Consider the following 10,897-nt stretch of genomic DNA (forward strand, 5'->3'; position numbering starts at 1 on the left):
AAATTTTTACGTAAAACCCCCTAACATTTGGGTCAATCAACCCACAGTACATCTGGAATAAATATTTTTCAAAATAATCATATCTTTTCAACCCTAACTCCAATTTCAACATGTTATATATGAAATTTGATTAGAAAACTGTGTAGAATCTGAATATGATATTATTTTTATCTATTAGTTAATTAAATAAAATGCTATTTAGGATGCAACCTAAATAAATGGCGCATGATCCGTCATTACTTTGTACAGGCGTCAATTCATATTGCAAATGAACGTGCAACACACATTGCTCTGTGTGCTTAGCAAGGACAGAGTGAGGGAAATGATTACAATGATCCAATTACAATCTGTAGGCATGTTGTACTTCCACCAGCTTCTCTCTCTGTATATGTCCTATGATCGAAGACCCTAAGTACGTAAACTTTTTAGCGAGATCCACACACATACTTATCAACGGACTACACAATTCTTTTCCATAGTGAATACACAAATAATTTTTGTAGCAAATACATACACTAATAAAATTTATGAACATCAGAAGTAGATGAAGATTTAATTTCAAAATATCCAAACAATTCTTTTGATAGTCATGAACGTTATTATCAAAATCAATATATAGGACCTTAATTTGTGTTTTATCCGCTGCATGTGACAGTGTCACATATAGACTTTCTTAAATAGACTTAATTGATAGACGCAGCTTCCTTAATGTCGAACGACACCGACCAGTTGATATCTGAGCCTGGCCGTAGGTGCACACCATCATTATTACAACTAGTACAATGCCCGTGCGTTGCCGTGGGCCTTTTAATTTATTTTTTTTGATTGCATACATAAGCATAATGCACTTCCAATTTCACATGTATAGAAAAAATTTACAGTAACAATCGAAAAATGTACTTAATGCAATGTATTTTCATTATTCCACTTCACTTGCATCTCCTAAAATATCAGGAATATTGTTTTCAGCTTCCTTCGCACAGTACTTGAGCAATTATAGTAAAAAAAAAATCTTTGTTGACTTGTAACCATCCTGCATGAGTACTTCATACAGTTAGCATGAAGATTTCACATGAAAATGTAAGAACATGCAAACATAGAGTACTCAACTTGTAAATTGGATGAACCAATTTTTTACCATTCCATGAGAGCATATTAAAATCAAAAACAAAATAACTCAACACATTAATGGAATAAATAAATATTTATTATCTCGATTATAATGATGATAAATAATTGTATGTATCTTGAATATAAAAATAGAATAGACAAATATGAACAGCCTCCCACAAAAAGGAAAAGCCACTCCTCGTCTCTCACCACACAAGCACATCACACATCCCTTATCCCCACCGCATAAGGCACAGCTTCAGCAACTCACATGGCGTAGTCTTCAACTTCTCTCCCTGCCACTGCGCCTCTTGTCCCGTCACAACACGTCCCCCGGCTCCTCTCCCCACCAGCCATCGCTTCCTTTCCCTGTCTATGGGTCGATCTGTAGCATAGATAGTAGATAAGCGACAATTGCTGGCCTAAATTCTATTGTCTGCATGCAGTGGCTGATGGACCACGCCCTATCGAGGAAAGCAGCAACAGGGCCATAGGTAACAGGCATCGACAATGTCAGTGGAACCAGAAACAATGCCATCAAACATGAGCGGCGACCTTGACCAAGCTCCATGTAGGTTAGTTGTTCCCCTTTCTTGTCATGTTTTGTCTCTGTTCTCAAATGAATTATTCATATATTCAACAAGCGTAAAAAAATCTCACGTGTATCTATCAAATAAAAATTGTGCAGCAAACTTGCAGTGAACTTCGCTGATAGTGAATTTAATTGCTTATATGATGAATGCAGAAAGAATTTCTAAGAGATAGTAACAACTGACATGAAGTAAATCCGGTAGTCCATTTTGATTAGAAATGTATGCTAATATGGCTCGGAGATGCAATAGAACAATGGAAGGGTTGCACTTGAAGATCAAATAGGACAACTCTGAGCAGTCTATGGTCACAAATTGTTTAGGCCCTAGATCTCAAGCATCAACTCTAACAGGAAGGGAATAAAGTGAAGCAACTTCACAAGAAACAAAAATATAGGATTTCTATTTATATGATATGGGAGTCATAGACAATTGACATGTGATGATATTTCATGCTTGTGATGTGGTAGATAAATGCATCTCCTCGTCATCTCTCTATTCCCCTCCCTATCTCACAATCGTTTCTTCTTCATGTGTTTCTCATGGGGCCAAGCATAATCATTGATATGAATAGTCATTAAAATATTAAATCACTACAACCAACAATCCATCATCTGCTCCAAAATTGACCACAAGAAATAAACCAATTGCCAGAGACTGAAGTACAACCAAGGCTTCAGATTGCAAATAAAATAAAATAAAATGTGCTCCATTATTTTAGCTAAAATAACAAGAAAAGGTATTATTAGTTTTTTTTCGCATTGCCAGTGATGTATATGCTTGTAACATAATCACAGTCTCTTCAAAAATTAACACATCACTTCTCATTTTAGAAAGTTTTGAGTGTTACAGGCATATAAATATAAGACTTAACTCAATTGCCAATAATGTGAGCTTGACTGAACTAATGGATAGTGTGATGCATTCCCCAATCATTTGACTTTGAAATTTCAGAAATGGGAAGATTATAATTAACCAGTTGAAAGAAACTTCAGTCAAGGATGCCAGTACAACTCCACCGAAAAATGGTACGAGAGAACCTACTACGAGTAAATAAGGTGTCTGCAAGAACAAAACAACATAAGTATCTTTTTCTGCGTATTTCATTTGTCAGTACGGACCACTTACCAAAGCTTGAAATAAAATACATGTCCAAGGAAGAAGACAGAGAGTAGACAAGGGCACCATGGTGTGCGTCAAGGAGACAACCACCTTTCCCAAACTCAGTTGCCTGTTTGTGTATCTCGAGCCTTCAGGGACAATGTTCTTTTTCCTTCCTCATTTAGTGCCAATAGCAGGTGGGTTGGCGTTTGATTAATGTGCCTCAACTTTCTTCTGGAAAAGCACATTGGCTCAGCTTCAGCTTCACATGTAGTTAAGTGAAGAAGAAGAAACGATAACACGCGGTATATATGTCCATACTTTAGTCAGTCAAAGTAATTTTTTTGAAAGATTTGTTCAGCTATTGAATTTATAAGTTGAACATATATTATAACACTAAAAGCCTCTTCTGCTGCTCCATCAATAATAGTCTAGAAATAGCAAGCAAGCGAACAAAATACAGTGATGTGTGTGTAGATTGTCAGGATTCATCATTGCATATCATTTTTCTCTGGATACTACATATGCAAGCGCATGATATTGATATGCCAACATTTGTGAATAAGCGCCATATTTTCAGCTTGCTAAAACTCAAAAAATACATAAGCTCGGAAAATCCATGAAGGGAAGAAAACTCAGAAAATACAGAAGTTCTAAAACATGCAGACCTGTTCACACTAAATCAGTACCCACCTTTACCCATCAATACTCCTTGTTTATTTTGACGAACCGTCAAACCTGTAAGGACTTTGTTTACTTCTATAAATTACAGAAATAACATTATGAAAGATGCATTTAGGTACAGAGTTATAGGTAACTAACATGAATTGGATCTTGTAGGCCCTTGTGGCCCTGTATATATTTGTCTCAAGTCTTAACAGCTCCAGCTCTTAGACAAACATAAAAACAATGTTAAATTCAAATGCCTTAAAAACCACATGAATGAAATTTTGTATCGACCTGAACAACTATCAAGTCACACACCAAAAACGTCTATTACAGGATAGGGATTTTGTTGCTTCCCTCCAACCCCAATTGTAATCAAATTTTGACAAAAGAATGAATTACCACAGTGATCAATCACCTTAAGGACTTGAAATCACAGTGATCAATCTACATTCTTCCTCAGGTCTTTACTTTGAAACCGGGTTTGCCATGCTGCTTACAAAAGAGAAATGCTAGAAGCAGAAACTTCAGGTCTCATGCAAGTCCAAAGTCAAACAAATTCAGAAGTTACTTCCAGTTCATTTCAATAACTAAGCCAAAACTAATCAAGGCAACTCACATGTGGGGAAATCCTCAAATTTTTGCAGTCCCAACTTAGAACTGAGAGAACTAAGTGAAAGTGGCACCTTTCTTCTACGCACCGCAACGGTCCTGTATGAAAGAAAAATAAGAGTGTCACTTGGCTTCACCATGTACATATATTTTGTTAGCCCCACGACGCAAGTTGAGAGGTGAGAGGTGATTCATTTTTCAAGAGAATTAGTCAAACTCTAATATCTTCACCATGTACTGAACTTTGTCGAGATGAGATGATTCAGTTGCCTAGTTTACAAAGGTTAGATGATCTGATTTGATCAATTTTCCACTTAAACTAAATATCATTAAACTTCCGTTCAACTAAGCAGGGAGACATTCTGGGAGGCGTGGTGAACTTTTCTTCAGAGGTAGTTTTATGTTTCTTGCTTTTCACCTCTGCATTTTGGGCACCACCCAAATATATTTAACAAGAAAATACTTAACAGTACTAAACCTGACCATTCCTTGGGAATACACAACAGGAATCATCAATATTTTCAACAACGGTCTGGTTGCCTCTAATGAGAATCACGCATGTTGAGTTTCCTTCTTCTAGGGGCCCAAGATTAGGTGCCTGCAAAATAAGTCCCAAACTAAGGTACAGTACGGAAAGAAAATATCCAAAATCGTATTAAAAATATGCTATAAAGCAGCGAATGCCAACACTCTGTTCTACCCTTTTCGTAATCAAGAAAAGCACCAACAGAGCACGAAGCCAAGTAATGCATAGCAGATGAGTAAGTGGCCTAGAAATGACAATACCTTTACAATTTAAAATCAAAGATATCAAGAAGGTGTTCTGTCTACAAGTACATATGCACTTTAATTGCTTACTTCTAAGCTTCAGCATGTAATCTATTTCCAGGAACCTCGTTCAGCTAGCAAGATTTCTCACACGATATTATTTTTTAGAACCATATAGACTCAGTAACAATCAAAGTCAAAGAATGGTTGCCTGTGGTGGACAATCACAGTAACAAGATTTCTAGACTTAGTAACAATATTGTCAAGCATCCGAGTATCTTTGTTTTGATAATCAGGATACATGTGGTGGATAAACAGGTGCAGGAGCTCATTATTTAGGTGAGTGCAGATTTCCAAGTATCAGCACAAGAAACTCTTTTGTTCTAATACACTCTAGCTATGCCTGAAACAAATGGGATTATTGGAATGGTTTGCTCAACAAATTGTTACCCGAGTATTCACCTTCGTCTATTTTGAACAAATGGGCTGGATAGATTAGTTAGTATTACGCCAATGAAAATAAGATCACATGTGAAGAAAATAATATTCAAACCTTCTTTCTCCGACACTGAGAAATTTAGCTCTCTCACATATATAGATGAATGCATTATGAGAAAGTTTATCCCAACCACGAGAGATTGAGATTTACTCAATAGGATAGCTAAAACTTATAAGCAACCATTTTAGAAATGTAATAAAGACCTAAAGTGCACTCTCAAGTTAACTTTACCATAGTTTCTACAGAGGCCAATCCAATACCTCCCTGAATTGTTTAGCTCAGCACTGCTGGCCTCTTTTCCTTCATCCATATCACCCTGCAATGTAGGAAACTCCACTGAAATATTAAGATGTATATGAAAATCAGAATTCAAGCAGTTAGAATTTAGTAATGAACAATTAGGGTACTGCACAATATATTGCAATAGCTCATTAGGGTTAGGCCTCCGTAGTGAAGATGTCTCAGACAGTTACTAAAAGTGGCTATCAACCATGAATAAAATCGTTTCTTGCTTCATGGGCCAACTCTTACCAGAAACAGTGTGTGCTTCTGATTTCGGCGTGCAGAACACTACAGGCCGTGTGTCAGTTTATTGCTTGCTGAACATACCACCCAAAAATGACTCCACTACAAAAATGACTTCACCGGTGCTACCACCCATATCTCTCACCATCATATCAGGCAGGCAGGCGGGCAGGCAGTCTACAGACTCATCTCTTTCCACTACTGTTCTAGCCGGCATGCAGCAAACATTTCATTTCCCTGTCTAATTTTGGGAATTTTAGGCCTACCACTCTTGTGCACCATACTGACAAAATAGAAGACAAAAAACGTCTTGGCAATTTTTCACCTTGAAAGCTAATCATGTTTTACAAATGCAATTATGTTTTGAAGCAAAAATTATGCATGTTTGGGAATTGATTAGTGGTAAGTAAGAGAAGAGGTTAATTATTATTACCGCGAGGACTTTCTTGTACTCGGAGATGATGAAGGGGATGTAGCTGTGGATCTCGAACTGCTGGGACCTAGCGGAGAAGGGCACCAGGCAGTAGTTGTTGACGAAGTCGTTGCCACCAAGCGTGATGAGCAATAGCGACTGGCTCATGCGCTCACTCGCCGCGTCCTCGCCGACGTACGCCGCCAGCCTCTGCTGGTAGTCCTGGAAGTTCTGCAGCTGCTGCGCGATCCTGATGATGTTCACATGCACACACACATACAACATTATTGTCATCTCCATTGCATTATTGTAGATACGTATACATGATTCGAGCATGTGTGTGTGCGTGCGCGTGGAGCTTACAAATTGCACGCCTGTGTCGTTGAGGATGTCGACGCCGGTGGACGCGAAGTTTGCGCCGACGAGCAGGTTCTCGCCGCGCATGTAGGGGCTCAGGTACGGCAGCGCGGGCTCTGCCCCGAGGTACTCGCCTGATCAAACATGTGGCAATGTCAAGAACTACTCTCCCAACCGAAAGAGAAATGGTGCAGCGGGGAGGATAACGTAGTGCAGGGCCGGTCCTGAGATTTCAGGGGCCCTGGGCTAGGTAACACAAAGGGGCCCTAATGCCACATAAACATATGAGCATTCGTATTACCATTTTCTTGCCAAAAGATACTCCGTACACTATAACCTATGTTGCAAACATGTGACCTATGGAAAAAACAGGATCATAAACAATAAAGGTAAAAGTTGCTCGCTCTTGTGATCTTGTCATCGACACTTATATTTCGAATATTAGGTAAACAAGGTACACTTTCATGCCCACTCAAATTGTTATCATCCTAAAATTTTCACTTGTTTTTTTTAACATTAACTAAAGCTAATTCTGGTTTTTTAACAATAACTAAAGCTAATTCCTCGTAATTCGAAGCAGTTGTATATCTATTCTAAAAACTGTCAAATTAGGAGCAGTCTTGCTAATTACAGGAGCAAGGCATGGAAGTAGCAAACAACACATATGACAGATGAAATTATGAACACTACTAATTAAATAAAAAATGCAAAGCAAGGCAGGGAACAAGGTACCTGATCTGTACTCACGTGGATGGCTAGAAAATTAGAAATTGCAAGATCTTGTTGCTGCTTACAAGTCACCAACAAAAATCCATGTTCCTCTTTTTAAATCCCAATGAACACGATTAATCAATCGGAGAGCGAGACAGGCAGATGTAGGAGGATGACCAGCACGAACGAACGAATGATTTGAGAAGCCTGTAAAAGGAGGAACGGGATATGCACTACATAGGAAGTACAGTAGATGGGAATCTGTAAAACACATTACAACCAAAACTCACAATTAGAGGAAGCGGACGGGAGGAGATGAAATAGAATCCAAGGAAACTGCGCGCGGCGTGCTGCCGTAATGCATGCGCCAAGCTGAGAAATAATTGATACATCACGAGGTCCTCGGCCAAGCGGCAGGGTCGTCGGCCAAGCGGCGATGGACGGAGTCCACGAGGCCCTCGCCTCGGCGCGCGTGGTAGGTTACTGGAGGCGATCGAAATTAGTTACAGTTTGCAGCATATGGAATCACAAGCTAGCTAGTACATGCTAAATAAAACATCTAAATTCAGATTGGAATATATGTATATATCTACAAGGTTCCAGAGTGAGGTTCCATACAAGAATTATGTTTACCTTCCCAGGATCTTTAATTGAGCCCTTCCCTCTGATAAAAACACGACAACCTGTAGTGGCTTCAATCCTCTTCAACGAGTTTCCCTTTGGCCCAAGAAGACGGCCAATAAAATTGAACTGAACAAGTATGGCAAGCAGAGTAAATAATGATTCCATACTAATAGAACACTTGCAAGCATGAATGAACGTACATTAGGGTAAGTATCTGTTGGTATCTCCAACCGCAAAATCTTCTTGACAATGTATGGAGAGGGGCTTTGTGGTGCTCCTTGCCAACCCACGGGTCCTTGAGGAAAACCTACCCTCTGATCAACAACAGAATTGTAAGGTTTTGCACATGCACATCTTAGAACATAATAAACATAACATAAAGATTGAGAGTGTGGACCGGTTGCGAATAGGTAGGACAAACATAACTAAAGATTCAAATTTGATTATGTTAAAGTCAATCCAGTTTCTTAATGCTTCCCAAACAAATAAGGATTTAGTTCAATACAATAATCTTAGGCGCCAAGTGTCTTTCAAGTGTCATTAAGGAATAAAACATGCATAACATAGCAGCTAGCCCTCATTAGATCAAGAGTTCAAGACACAATAATATGGGTTGCCTCTTTGTGGAAGAGCACGATATGAATTCTAAAACAGGAGCAATCAATGAAGAAATCAGCTTAATTTCCAGTTTACAGTCTTCCATAGTAAATCTATATACCTATAAAACTTCAGTCTGAAAAAGACTCCGACGCAATATTCGACTTGTTATAGGGATATCTGCTTATTTATTTACAACCACTGCGTTAAAGAGAATATCAAGAATATATCTTGCTTGTAAGTTCACCACATCAATCAGCACAAAAAAATTTACACCTAATTATCCACCTGGTGCGTTCTAAGAGAAAGACTTGCCAATTTTCAGCAAGCATTTATAGCAGATGAAAAGGCGGATCAGAATAAAAGGAACATGTATATATTTTCAGTGCACTGCGACTTTCGTTAGAAACTGAGGTGAGCGCAAACCAGAAGATGATGAAACAGAAAATTCAGGTGGCAACTCTGAATCAACTCAGCTTATGCCTCGGCGCTTTGTCTCCATGGCAAGTATGCAATTAAGAGAGATAGGCTTAAGGGTGAGACTACGACTACATTCCTAAGAATACCATGCGATCAAGTGTGATGGTGAGGATGCAACTTATCGTGCCCATACTATCATTAAATGGAATGATAGACAAGTATGCAATTAAAGATGCAGAAAGTAGGATGCAACCTTCACATCACCAAGAGAGGATCTTGTGTATCCTTCTTTTTCTTTTAAAGATTAATTACCAGCTGATGCGATCAGATATGATGGATGACTGAATATGCCACCCTCATGTCAGATAACTAACGCAATTACCTCTGGATGCGCCCTGTGGTTCCACGGGCCAAAACCATTTCCACGGAAATTAGGCATTGGGGGCGACTGATGATGATGCATCTGGTTTGGACGCGCCATCGGCGGCAACCTCTCAAAGTCCCCATCAGGCTGGTGCTTAAGCAAGGAGGACACACGCATTATCTCTGCCAGCATGAGTACAACAGCAAACATCAGCTCGCAGGATTAGCACGAAAACATACTCCATGAAAAACTTGCTGCTACGGAAGAAATGTATGAATCAAGCTACATACTACTACATGCTTTCAAGACCTACGACACACACACACACATACAGAAAGGCCTGCGCCTTGAGGCCAAAACAGAGTCAAGCAGAGCAAGTTTGCATCAACAAGAGAGAAACAAAAGAGAAACCTAGATATATGCATTGCTCACAACTATCCCCCTGATGAAACGCAAACCTGAACTCCCTCTGCCGACTGGCCTCTGACGCATGCCCTCCTCACTACTCTGAGTCCGAGGAGATGATTGCCTAATTCTGAAGAGGTTCAAGAATTGTATGAATTTTTTTAACTCATTCTGAATCTACTGCTGCAAAACTTACACATTCTGAATCTTATTCCGAAGAGAACATTGGGCAGGTAAATGTCCATCACCAGCATGAATTCTACATACAATCAAGGTTGGGGGTGGGGAATGACGACACTGGTCGCGGCGCCGACAGGTAAAATGCAATATTACAGATGAACGGAGAGAAGAGAAGACACCGCCTCACCTTGAGAAAATCCGTGAGCGAACGGACCTGCCATGCGGCAGCTTTCCTGACCTTGGCAACCTTGTCGGCCTCCAGCCCGCCCTCGCCCCCGAGCATCTGAACGATGAGCCTGAAGGCGACCTCCTTCCGCTCGAGCGCCTCGACCTCCTACCCCTCGAACCTCTGCACCGCCTCCCTGATCCCTCCATTCTCCTCTCCCACCGTGTCCCCCCTTCCCCTTGGCCTTGGGCGGGCCCTCGTCGGAGCCAGGGAACTCGAGGAAGAGCCGTTGGGCGACGGGCGCGGTTTCGACGGGGAGGAGCTGCGGGGGCTTGTCGGCCGCGTCGGAGAGGAACTGAGAAAGGCTCGGGCGAGCGGCGCGGAGGCGGGGTCAGCGACGTCGGGCACGAAGAACGGATGGATCGGCGGCGGCGAAGGGATGGATCTGGTGCGAAGGGATGGAGGGCGGCGGCGAACGATCTGCTGTGCGGGTCGTGAGTGCTAGTGGTTCTCGCTCGAGGGCAGGAAGCCTCGCTCGTACGTGCGTGTGAATCGATGCCGTTTTTTTCAGCTGTTTTTTTGTCGTAGGTTTGTGCGTGTACAACGTGGAGGCATGGCTAGGAGGCTCGGTTCGACGAAGGTGGGAGGAGAGACGAAAAAAGACCAACGAAAATAAACTGTGGAGACTATTCACCAACTACTTCACTAGGAGTAGAGATTCAGAACCAAAATTGAATCAAAATGGAAACAATGGCTTGGATAAAAATATATTTACTCTCCCATTACAACA

General features: G+C 40.7%; 1 long non-coding RNA gene across 34 annotated transcripts; it reads right to left on the reverse strand.

The window, feature by feature from the left end:
- Positions 1–1,185: 1,185 nt before the first annotated feature.
- LOC123161658 (uncharacterized) lies at positions 1,186–10,683 on the reverse strand. Of its 34 annotated transcripts, none has more exons than XR_006480784.1 (16): positions 10,129–10,680; positions 9,958–10,020; positions 9,815–9,885; positions 9,375–9,538; positions 8,176–8,289; positions 7,985–8,101; positions 7,373–7,834; positions 6,647–6,774; positions 6,305–6,533; positions 5,578–5,662; positions 4,548–4,677; positions 4,087–4,178; positions 3,886–3,979; positions 3,624–3,690; positions 3,495–3,539; positions 1,186–3,035 (listed from the first exon to the last, which is right to left on the reverse strand). It is a non-coding gene; the product is annotated as an uncharacterized lncRNA (long non-coding RNA). The 34 variants fall into 34 exon arrangements; XR_006480785.1 differs by having other exon boundaries at positions 9,815–9,891; XR_006480810.1 differs by lacking the exon at positions 9,958–10,020 and having other exon boundaries at positions 7,388–7,558; positions 7,642–7,834; positions 9,375–9,891; positions 10,129–10,683.
- Between the last annotated feature and the right edge of the window lie 214 nt (positions 10,684–10,897).

Source organism: Triticum aestivum, chromosome 7B, assembly GCF_018294505.1.
Source record: "Triticum aestivum cultivar Chinese Spring chromosome 7B, IWGSC CS RefSeq v2.1, whole genome shotgun sequence".
Lineage (NCBI taxonomy): Eukaryota > Viridiplantae > Streptophyta > Magnoliopsida > Poales > Poaceae > Triticum > Triticum aestivum.